The sequence below is a fragment of the Gymnoscopelus braueri genome (assembly GCF_963280865.1).
Source record: "Gymnoscopelus braueri genome assembly, chromosome: 9".
Classification (NCBI taxonomy): Eukaryota; Metazoa; Chordata; class Actinopteri; order Myctophiformes; family Myctophidae; genus Gymnoscopelus; species Gymnoscopelus braueri.
The window spans coordinates 18,875,040-18,887,965 of record NC_137610.1 but is presented as its reverse complement, the minus strand read 5'-3'; the positions used below and the strand labels follow the sequence as shown (position 1 = coordinate 18,887,965).

The 12,926-nt window shown below is 45.5% G+C and overlaps 1 protein-coding gene across 1 annotated transcript in view; it reads right to left on the bottom strand.

Annotated features, from left to right (window-relative positions):
- Positions 1–2,422, bottom strand: part of znf469 (zinc finger protein 469) — a 190,381-nt gene extending 187,959 nt beyond the window's left edge. The window contains exon 1 of the mRNA XM_080438311.1: positions 2,359–2,422. The gene's annotated coding sequence lies outside the window, so the exon portion shown is untranslated. The remainder of the gene's footprint in view (positions 1–2,358) is intronic.
- Between the last annotated feature and the right edge of the window lie 10,504 nt (positions 2,423–12,926).

The following is a 12,926-nucleotide window of genomic DNA, read 5'->3' as shown; positions in this document are numbered from 1 at the left end:
CACACACACACACACACACACACACACACACACACACACACACACACACACACACACACACACACACACACACACACACACACACACACACACACACAGTATGTCAGGGAAGGGGGGCTTTGTTGAGCCACCTGTATGAGTTGGTTTCACAGTGACTCAACTTATACATACCCAAGACACCACAATGTAATCAAACTGTAAGACATATAGATGGGTCATAAGCGCGAAGCACCCTACTTCCACGTTCACAGCACCTACTTTGCAGGGGAAACTGAATTGTGAACCTGTATTGAGGCCACCGTGGATTGATTACTTCAGTTTTGTGTTTGACATTGCATTGCAATGAATGGAAATGAATGGTCTATACTTTTCTATTTCTATTTCTATGTCCCCAGGCAGCACTGCTACACAGTCCACCACAGGAAAGCGACCTACACAAAACCTACATAATACTCAGCACACAGTGCGTAAGCTTGAAAGGACCCTTCTGAAATGTAGGTAATTTTTCCAAACATGTTTTACTTCATAGGGGGAAGGAAAAAAAAAAAAGTATTCCTGAAAACATTTTCCAAATACATTGGGTTTCGGAGGTTCCATCTGTGAGTCAATGACATCTTAAAGGAAGAAGAGCCGTTTGCACGAGCAGAGACAATAGCAGTGATTAAAGTTCAAAATTTGATACAGTTGAAAATTGAATCATAAAACTCCAAGCCAGCAAGTTGGTTTCATTCCTTCCCGTGGGATCCACAGCTGTCTGGAGATGCTCTATGGTGGTTTAAAGGGCCTATAGAATAAATAAACTGACTGAAAGAATCTTATCTGAGAAGAAAGACATTCTTTATCAATCAAATTATCACTCAACCCAGACATCAGTTATATTCTAGACTTGGATAAACAAACAAAACACAAACCGAACCAAAGTTAAACCTTTTACTTCCAATTCTGTAAATCAACTGCAGCCTCTTCTCCATGAAAGAATATTATGGAACCTTATACAGTATAATGCTGGGTTAAAGCACATGCCGCGTGCAGGCAAACACGTACACACGCGCGTGTGTGCACACACACACACACACACACACACACACACACACACGCGCTTAACACATGCCAGCCACACTCCTGCCTAATGCATCTCCATCTCCAGTGCAGCTTTCCAGGTGAGAAAACCAGTGGGCAGCTGCCAGCATCCAGCGTCCTGCAGAAGGGGAGGGAGGAGGCTGGGAGAACAGAGGCTTCTCAGGGACCAAGACAGCAGCGTCATTATGAGCCCCCAGGAAAAATAATCCAGCCTTAATGCAACACGCCGTGGACGGGCCAGAGCGAGCCTCCGCTCGTCAAATGAGCCTCAGATAGCATGGCCTGCAGCTCCCAACATCTCGACAAGTATACAGGAAATCCAGATAAATACATAAATAAATAGCAGTGTTGTAGTTGGCAGGCCCGGGTTGTTTGAGAATACCTCTGTATATTTGGATTGCTACTCGAAGCGCCCCGCGCTGGTGGACATTCGACATCTATACAGCCCTTTCATGGGGTTGGAGACGGGATGCCTCGCATGTGAAATGAATCAGGCGTTTTGATGAACGGGCAGGCAATTAAAATGGACCACGCTTTAGGAGTTGAATGTTTGGATTGAGAAAATATAGATTTGATATTTGACATCATTACGCATCATTAATGCTAAATGGTGGTCTCGCCAGCAAAGGCCCCTCAATCGACGTACAATTTGCTCAAACATACACATCCTAAATATATCACAACATATACCACCACATGTCACACAAACACGGAACTGAACTTCGACCAAAAAATTTAAACCAAAAAAACTGTTCATATCCATATATTAACACAAGTTTGTATCGTTTGCATCCCACCAACGAGCTCCTGTCGGATTCTTATTGAAAGCACATAAAGTGTAATCTGTGTTATGTGTCGACGTTGCGTTTTTTGAGTTGAGCCATTGCCTCATCTTCTATTCTTTCAGATGTGGAGGGTGTGGTCCCCACATACTGTAGGTGCCCAGTCCCTGACAGTCCAACAAAGCCATTGCACATGGCGTCTCAGAATAACAAAGTCTGCATGTTGGGAGCACACAGGCTGCCAGTTTCCCCTCTCCTCTGTTGTTCTACTCGTTCTCTCTGCCAAAGCTCTGGGGAGGAGGAGGGGGGAGAAAATCCCCTAGGACATGTTTTAAGTTTGGACATTAATATTGGTTTGTTTTTTTCTTTTGGGGGGCGGGGGAAGTATTCTGTAATGTTTTATGTGCCTCCCAAACATTGGAACAGGGCTTGCACACTCCTCTCTCCCTCTCTATCCATCTCATACATCATATGGAGGAGCTGGACGTCAACTCACCCCGGGCCCACTGCACTCTCCCTCAGACAGCGAAAGTCACGAGGCCCAATGTGGCAGTGTGGAGCAGCATGGAGTGACTGAAGACAGACAGAGGGGGAGAGAGAGAGAGACAGAATTATGGAATGACAGAAGACCATGGAAAAGCTGGAAATATATAGGGGGAAGGAAAGGTCATCCCCCACTGAATGGGTCCAATGTGTGAAGGTTTTTGCTGACCAAAGCAACAAAACGCTGGTCCTGTAATTAACAGCAGAACATATTTGTGGACATGCAGTGGAATATGTAATCTCCAATCATGGTTTGTGAGGAGAGGGAATGACTCAACCATCACTCTCATCGATGCTCTGCTGCTCGGCAGTTGTTTTTGTCGTGTTGAAAAGTCAACTGCTCTGTTGTGAGACTTTCCAGAGACAGTCGATTTTTGGATATGTTATATATATTTACTGTATTGTGTACAGCACAGAGGTAGTTCTGCCATATCACATTCGACAAGGCCAAGAGTCTGAAAGCTAGCAACCAACCCCTAGAGGCTTTGAACCGACCGACACTGACTCCACGCTCTCACTAGTGGGGCTAAAATTGAAACAATAATAAATTCAATTTTAGGTGATTTATCTATTTATGCAAATACTGTCTCCACCAGGCCGAAGGCCGGGTACAGAGATTGTATGATGTGTGTGTGAATCCGTAGTGAATCTTGCAAACCGGTTTGTGGTGACCCACAGGGGCACCACAAATGCGACAAATGTCAATGTTTGTTGCATAAGCATTTTTTTTTTACCTCTTCACCATATTAGATAGCAGGCACACATGATCTTGGGACTTGAGGGATGGGCCCATTTCTTACCAAGAAAAACATAATTCCATATATCATGAACGCAACATTCAATCAACCCCAAATTGGAATTGCATGTTTTCACTTAATTACAATATGTCACAGAAACACTATTTCCCCTTGCAGCTTCATCGGGTCCTGGTGGCTGCAACCCACGACTTACACAGCCCTGGGTAGGCCACCTGGCCTGGTGGAGATATTATGTATTGTATGTATTTCTTATTAGTGCCAGAATGGAGGGAGGGGGGTGTTGTATACGTGCACACATACACAAACACGGATATGCATATTATGCATATAGATTACAGATTATTCACACTAGATTATTCCTCACTTCAAATGAATAACATGAAGTGAGGAGGTATACAGTATTCTGTATACTGTAGGAAGGAGGTGAAAGGACACTTTATGCATATACTGAATAGTGTGAATAATACACGGGTTGACAGGCTTCTCTACAGACCCATCTTTCTCTCTTGGTGAAAACAAGCCTTCTCTCACCAAAGCTGGATTAATGGCGAACACATGTTAGGAGGAGGTCACTGTCTTCCAGTGGCAGCAATTTAGGATTAGTGGAAAACAGAGGGATGGAAACAGCTCAGCTCTCACTCTCTCACTTTCACTTAACCCTCTCCCTTATCCCAGAGACCACCGCTCCCTTTACAAACTCCCCCATTAGTCTCATCACCAGCTGAATACCGGGCCCCGGGTTAATTCTCTGATGAGGGCAAGTGTGGTTTTTCTCAGAGGAGGAATATAAACAAGAGAAATGTTAGAAATGAGGTGATGCAGAGTGGAGGGGGAGGAAGAGATGAGTCTCTGGATGCTGTGGCCCGAAGCCCTGTGGCGTCGGTAAAGACACTGGCAGCAGTCTAGCACTTTGCAGCTCCAACATTAACAGTGACAGTTCATACGTTCTCTTACACGCAATCGATCACATACACGTACGGCTGTAGGGTGCAAGCGTGCATTGACGACAGTTTAGGCAAAGGTCACTACTGTTGCACACACACGTGCAAGCCAATGCACGCGCAAACACACAGAGACCCTGAGGCGGGCTGTGATAATCCCTAGCAAACCATGCTACCGTCAGGGAGGTACGGTGGCCTGCCAGGGACATGTGAGAGCCGACACCGAACCAGAACAAATAAACCGCACCGTAAGTTTTTCCCCCTGCTGCAGCAACAGAGAGAGAGAGAGAGAGAGAGAGAGAGAGAGAGAGAGAGAGAGAGAGAGAGAGAGAGAGAGAGAGAGAGAGAGAGAGAGAGAGAGAGGGAGAGGGAGAATAAAAGCCCACAGCACGCGGTCTAGAGTGTGGCTCGCATGCAACCGTCTCCCGCCCACAGAGCTACTCTCCAACACTCTGAGATGGTGCTGATAGTGAAGATTCATTAGGCTGGAAGAGGAGAAGTAAAATATAAATTAATTAAAAGAAAAAGCTGCTGCTATGGTATATGGGGAGAGGAGGAAAAGATCATGGCAGCTGATTTAAGAGCAAACAGAGGTTATAGCGATAAAAATATAGCATGGGGGTGGGGAGAGAGGCAGTTAAAGAAGATAAATAATGTGGGATCAGTGGAACACAAAAGGTGAGTGGTAGGAAAAGAGAGAGTTCTGTGGTATGTCTAACATAGTCCATATGCAGGGCAGGCAGTGATATCATTTTGCTATCAGACCCAATGATGTCATGACACACTTCATTATAACAATAAGAGGGTCTTGACATAATGCTCATATGATGGCACAATGCCCTGTACCACCAAAGCTGTGGCAAAATCCCATGTGTAAAGTGATCTGTATTCGAGGCATGAGGTCATGTGTCGCAGAGAATCCCAAAACATATGGAATGACAAATCCCCAACTGCCATTTCTTATTGCCGGCCATTTCCCCATAAGAAAACCTGATTACAGGGGATGGGGAGGCGTAAGAGAGGAGCCCGAGCAAAAAGCGAGGAAGACTTGGGGCTGCTGAGCTTCTGTGGAGGAGGAGGAAGAGGAGGGGGGAGGTGACAGGGGGATGAAGGCCGCTAAGCTCCGGCAGTGAGGTTGTGAGGAGCGCGGACAGCGAGGGAAGGAGGCCCATGCCTGACCTCAAACTCCTGCTACGGAAATTATCCCGCCAATTATCCGGTGCGTATTCCCCCTACGCTCCGAACGTTCAACGGCCAGCCTTTATGACCTTAGGAAACTTTCTGTGTTGTTTTACTGTGGTGACCTCACTGCAGTTAGCGTGCGCTGCAGTTCTGCTGGGAAGAGGGACTGCTACTTGTCACAGCTCAAATGCATGACATCAGAGGGGGAAGAGAGAGAGAGAGAGAGAGAGAGTTCAGAGACCTGTGCAGCCACTATACAGTAGTCGCGGTCGTCATGCACTCGCCTGCAGGGTGCACACTGAGCAGAACCGGCAGTTGGAACGGAAACAAATATCTTATTTGCATCCAAAAGAAACAATTATCAAAGTCATAAGCAAGGCCAACGCAACTAGACCTGCAACATACATTTACACACATACTGTGCGCGCACACACACACACACACACACACACACACACACACACACACACACACACACACACACACACACACACACACACACACACACACACACACACACACACACACACACACACACACACACACACACACACACACACACACACACACACACACACACACACACACACGCCACTGCGGCCAAGCACAGGGGAAGAGAAACAGGTAATGGTTCATGGCAGATTTCAAATTATGGTGCTTAAGCTTTGGCCCAATCACATTGATGTAAACAGCTTCCATTGCAGCCAACAAAATTATGCCATTATGCATCTTCTATTTTTACAACTGCATTTGATACAAGTGATTGACTCACAGAGAATTTGATCACTGGTGTGAGAGTAAAACTGGAATCAATTACGGTACAGACTGTCATAGGTCAAAGTGCATGGATACATAAAATAAACCAATCAAAAGGAAGCAGACCCCGGCAACTACCCCCGTTTCCAACCTCTGTTCCATTTCAAAAGTTATAGAGAGGTTAATGTATGAGCAGATAGATAATTATCTGGCAAATCGCTGTACTATGGGGTCCCACAGGGAAGCATTTTGGGGATGTTACTATTTTTAATATACGTTAACGACATGAAATCAGCATGTAACTTCAATTTGTTCCTGTCCGCGGTTGACTCTGTGCTCCTGGTCTCGGACAGGTTGAAAGAATCCTCTGCACTGAGCTCAGTAATACTTGTACAATTAACGACTGCACAGAAAACCTATACCTGACTGTTATGACACCTTACAATATGTAACACAGGGCTGTGTGTATGAACATATTCAACTATTTGATTCTGTCATCTCAGGTAAGTGCTCAAGACATTTCACTCAGCAGGCCCTGTCATTACAATAGAGGTATCGTGTTCATTTTTCACAGGCAACAGAGCACGATTAATAACCCTGATACATCCCAGTGAAAACATATGGGTCTACAGGACAGGATCCAGCAGAGAGATTACTACCACCGGGCATTCTCTGTCTGAACACAGAACTTCTGTTTGTGGTGGACGCGCTGAATTGCACCAAATGAAAAGCAAAGGAATGGAATCACGCAAAATGACTAGGAGTAGATGCAAGTATATTTTCAAACAAGTCGGTGGTATCTAAATAAAAACTAAGACAGGGTGTGAAGGATATTGTGAATAGACCAGCCAGCTGCCATGGAAGATAACCGCACGTCTACGTAAACATTCAGCACAGCCGACAGGACAATACTGACTGGTAACTACTGTAACTGCCCCTGAGACGTCATCCCCCAATCTGTTCTTAACACAGACAGGGTGGTCCCCAGGATGTCTGCGGGTGTGTGTGTGTGTGTGTGTGTGTGTGTGTGTGCGTGCGTGCGTGCGTGCGTGCGTGCGTGCGTGCGTGCGTGCGTGCGTGCGTGCGTGCGTGCGTGCGTGCGTGCGTGCGTGCGTGCGTGCGTGCGTGCGTGTACTGTATGTGTGTGTGCGTGCATGTGTGCATGTGTCACTACGTATGTGTCATTTTGAATTAGATGCAGTAATCCTGCAAAGCTGATGATCGATAGTGTGTGTGAGTGTTCCAGTCAACTTCTCTCCTTAAGCTCAGGAGGAGGACAGATCCCCCCCGTGATTACTGAGCCATGATGTCATTGCGCACGTAAAAGACTCCGCCCTGGAGGAACAACCAGGGCTTTTGCATAATATTATTTTTACCCTTTGATTAATTCTGTGTGAATGCTTTAATAACTCATTGATTCCCGAAAGACCATCGTAAATTCTGCCCATAAAGTTATTTATTTTGTTCTCTATTCCTGCTTCACCAGCATGAGGGGCACCGGCAAGCTCTATAGATAGATCTAAATCTTAACAGAGTCATGCTTGGAGAAAAGATGGGCCCTCAGCCTACACAGTCTGGAATCTGAGTGGAAAGGCGAGAAGGCCTTAAAGTTGCCCAGGAGTGTTTGTTTTCCATTCCTATAGGATGTCAGAACAGAAGCAACAGCAGTGGTGGAGCAACAACCAGGGCCATGTAGGAAGCAGCTTAAAAAATAAATGCGTTGAATGCATCTGTAGCTGTATCATCGGCGGCGGCAATACACATTTTCAATCCAGTGTTCATTTAACTTAAAGAGTGTACATTACAAATGGAACCAAATGGACCCTGAGTTCAATTAAAACTCAGGATTTTACAGTGTCCCAGGATTTATAAACATTGATTCATGAATGGATTGGCCACAGCAAAGCCCCTTTTCGGGGTGGCAAGGCATAGCGTTATGTTGAAAGTGTGTTGAATTACATTCAATATGGGTACTGTAGCTTTACGACCGGCACGTTGGCAACTTCATTGCATAAGGTGCATTCCTTAAGAAGTCTTTTACAGCATAAAGTACCTGGCAATGATGATGTGTTACAGTCTGGCAGTATGATCTACGTCCAAATATCAATCAACCAAATTACAGTTTGATCAAACTAAATTGAAAACACCCTAGAAAATAGGCGAGTCGTAAAACAGGCTGGCGTTTACGAGCGCTGTTAATAATGTATATATAAATAGTTCCCTGAGAAGTTTGACTGTTGTTCATACAGCTTTTTCCTGCGTTTATCCACAATTGCATCGCCTATAACTCAGAAGAAACAAGAAGCTAATTGATTAAGTGCCTCACTGTTAGAAGTGCAGTTTATCTCTGTTTGATGGATGGGGACCTCTCATCTTTAGATTCTCTCACACGGAGGTTGAGGAGTAGACGGTGAAGAAAAGACGATGAAGCAACAGCGAGAAGGGGGGGGCAATAAGAGAGGAAGTGTGGAAAGATGGGAGCATGAGAACTGGAGGAGTAAAAGAGCAGAAGGAAGGAGAGGAGAGGAAGAGTGGGGGCTTGAAGTATGGAGAGATGTACTGTAATAGTAGGAAGGATGGAGTGGAGGGAGGCTGGGAGAAGAGAGCGCCATTTATCCACCCAGTCAGTCCCAGCATGTGGGCTCACAGCGGGTTTTCCTGACCGCTGAGAGGGCCCGGGATGGAGGGTTGGGGGGGATGGGGGTGGGGGTTGGGGGGGTGAGGGGGGGGGGGGTACAGTGTGGAGGCAAAAGTGTGTGTGTGGGGGGGGTCAGTCCAGGGGGTTAGATGGGGGTCTGTCAGCCCATTCCAAGTCTCTGGTTCCCAGAAAAACACAGATCTTTCATTGATTCCCTCCCCTTTCCCTGATGCTAGCATCCCTCCTTCACTCAGCCAAGGAAATGACCAGTGACTGCAGTTTGAGGGAAGGCAAGAGGGCCCCATCTCTTGTATACAGACTCATTAAGGCCATGGAGTAACCAAATGCATCTTTACTTTATCTTTTTACTTTTTGTGTTCATTAAGCTAAATTAATTTTGCTTTTCTGTATTGATTTCGTCTGTCTCATACACTTTCATTCTCCACTGAAATACGGCCATGAAAAGGAGGCCAGCACTGAGCGACTCACACACTTCTGTTGTACTTTACTCAAGGCTGAGACGTCAGCTGTCCACACAGATTTGATCGCAAATCGCCTTTCTACAGTTGATGTTTTCCCAAACATTTGGGGATGTATGGAAATGGAGAGACTCTGGACTCGGGCCAACAAAACGGTTCAGTGAGATATTTTAGGGTGCCGTTCGCCATTATTGCCACTGTATGTCCTGTACGGGGCACAATCACACAAGATAAGCTATATCGTGTTTGCCAGGGAAGAGGAGCCTTATTTTCCTGAAACACTTCCTTATTTTCCCTAAGCGGGTTACGAGTCCAGATTTTTTTCCACTTTGCCGTCCATTTGTGAATGTGAATCAAAGCTTGTCAAAGAGATTCCATATCACTCTATTTTCCACACCGATGGGAGCCACTGATGCGTTTCCAGTCTAGCCCGTGTCAGTCTGTCCGCCTGATTCCACATTATTCTCCATTACCGAGACTAAGCTTAATGATTTCACTATCTCCATCTGAAACCACCACACTCCCGTCTCACCCTCGACTCCCACACGTTCTCACATACTCGCTCAAAAACAGACACACAAAGCGTGCACGCCTGGACAAGCACACATACTGCTCTCCGTTGAAGGGTGTCATCCCGTTCGAGTTCGGCTCTTAAATCACGCTCTTAAACCCTGCATGCAGTCGCTGACGAGTGGAAACCTCATATGTCCAAAACGGTCACCTTTCAGCTAATGGAAAAAAAGAATCTGCGTTCCGATGGATCCAATGTAGTTATTATTTAGTCACAAGCTCTTGTTAATACTTTTCATTGGTTATTCATCTTTACAAGCTCACAACGCGTCGCACCACAACGCGTTGTGAGCTTGTAGATCGGCTATTTTTGCAACTTTTGTGTGACACTGTAGTATGACAAAATAGGGCATTAATTTACAGGAAAAACATAAAGAGTTGAAGTATGGAGAAACAAGGTATCTGCCCGACGCCCGATGTTTATTGCATGCTGTCCTGTTGCCAGTGATGTACGGTGTGTACAGTGTCAGTATCGGCAGTACATGACGGGCGTTTCGTTCAATGATTTAATGGGTTGAAGAAGTTGCTGCTAAAACCCAACCGGCATGACAGAATGCATGGAATGAAATATGAGCTTAAATCATCACATGGGGTCATTCTGGAAGGCACAATCTCAGTTTGGGACACACACACACACAGACACACAGACACACACACACACACACACACACACACACACACACACACACACACACACACACACACACACACACACACACACACACACACACACACACACACACACACACACACACACACACACACAGTTAGTTGCCTAGAAAGGATATGCTGTAGAAAAACTCATGCCATGCCAGATATATTGTGGCTTTTACTGCTGTTGGCTTGTGTTCCATTTAACGCCTTTAGTTTTACACACACATTATATCACTCAGTCAGCTGCGTCGCAGCCCACTGCACTGCTAATCCAGCAGGCCAACTGGTCACTGCAGAGACCCTGCATGGCACTAGAGCAGGGGCCACCAGAGCAAACGCATCGCTGGACCACACCTCCGGAGAGCGTACAAATGGAACCAAATTCACGGGTTCATTTGGAACTATTTGTACACTCTTCTGAGATAAATTAATCAACGATTTTACTGTGTATGCTGCCTATGCAGTATGGAAATTACACACATATGCTGTGCATCATGAAGACACGTCCAAAATCTTTTAAAACAATATCCAAAACATATGCACTTGCAAAGTAGCATATTATGTGCACAGACCACCAGAAACCATTCGGTGTATGTTGATCTGTCTCTGGTCCATTTCTATAGTAGATACAGATGTAAAAACCTCTACGCATGACGTAATATATATAATAGACTATATTTGCCAGAATATACTGTACAATATGCATTATATGGATTTCAGCCTCAGCGCTCATTCATTGCATATGGATCACATTGAGGCCACAGCAACATTGGATGTTTGGGGGCTTGGCGGCACTTCCAGAGCGGGGACAGCAGCAGTGCGATCCATGGGTGGGTGGGTGGAGGGGTGGGGGCTATGTCATCCAGCTGAGCAAACAGATGAGGCTGGAGCCTAGACACTCTCAATAAGGGCTGAGCTGTGAGCTAAGACATGGATTAATGCAACCTGGGGGGAGCAAGGGACAGGAATTGGCAAGTGGTCACAGAATACAGAACCTCCTGCAGAGTATCTTATCTTATTACTTATCTTCTGTCCTCATTCAACCTCTCCTTATCTCCTTCTGCTCCTACTCATACAGCTGGTAATTATTGGACCTTAGTGTTCTCTAGAGCCTGTTCCCCCTCTAACCTCTCTGTTACTCCCCTTCATGTCTCTGATCACCACTTCGCAACCTTCTCCATCTCTCTCCACTCTCCCACCTAGGTACACCTACGCAACCTCAATCTGTCACCACTCGATAGAACCTGAGGTCTCAAAACCCTGTCCTCTCTCGAGTCATCTTATCCTCTCCTCCCTCCCCTTATTCCTTCAACTCCCTCTTACTTGATTCTACAACCTCCTCCTTTCTCTCCACTATTTTATCTGTCTTTGACGATCACTGGTTTATCTGCAGCCCTCAGTGCAGAGTAAACATGTCTCAGAGCAGCTGAAAGGAAGTGGCATCATTATTATCATTTCTATCGTTCAGTCCCTCTGCCTCTTCTCCACCTTCTCCTCCCAAATAGCCTCCAACGGTTCCCCATCCCACTTTGATGAAGCTTTCGACAACTACTTTGATTTTTTTTTTTAAAGGTTGATGATAATGGAAGTTCTTTATCTGATCATCCCACTAACCAATCGTCTTACTCAAGTGGAACAAATGGACCCAATGGATCCATTTGTACACTATTTGAGTTACAGACACATAAGGTTCAATTTAGTTCCTAACTATCAATTTGGCTGGGGACCCCCCCCAAGGACCCCTGGGGTGTCCCCGGACCCCACTTTGAGAACCACTGGTCTAACTCATCTATGTTACACTTAATTACTAACTCTGTTACTGAATTATGAAAGTAATTGGTCACTAGGGAAAGTAACTTGTGTGCTTCTTTTTTCATTGGCTTCAAAACACACATTTTACTCAGCGTTCGTTATCCAAGTTTGGGAAAACATGGGGCCCCTTCCTCACACTTGTAGAAAATCTACAGTTCCACACTATTCCAGAGTGATTACGTTTCAACCTCTATTTGAGTATATACTTTGACACGATCTCTGAAACAACTGGTAGCTGTGAACAGGGATTGTGTGTGGGTGTATTGAGATGTTCAGCGTACTTTTCGCTGTGATGGGTGACCAAACTATGTTATGTTATGTGTTGTTTTGAATTTATATTGTTATAATTTTTTTCTTCACTTATTTTTCTCTGTTTGTTGTTTGGTGTTTGAATAACTTGAGTCATGGTATGCAATGCTCAATTGTCCACTTGTTGGGGTAGGATTCAAAGCCATTCAAACAGTCAGGATTCAAACGTGCCCATAACTCATAAACATCACTTCTCGCAGTCACAAGAGCACTTCCACTTCTCAGTCCTCATCCATCTATCTGCAGCATTTGATACAGTAAACCACCAACTTCTCCTGGACACGCCTTCTGACCTTGGTATCACTGGGACGGCACTCAAGTGGTCCTCCTCCTACCTGACTGGTCAGACCTACCAGGTTTCATGGAAAGGTTTGTAATCGGCACCCTCTTGACCAGAGTCACCTAGGGGTCTGTACATGGCC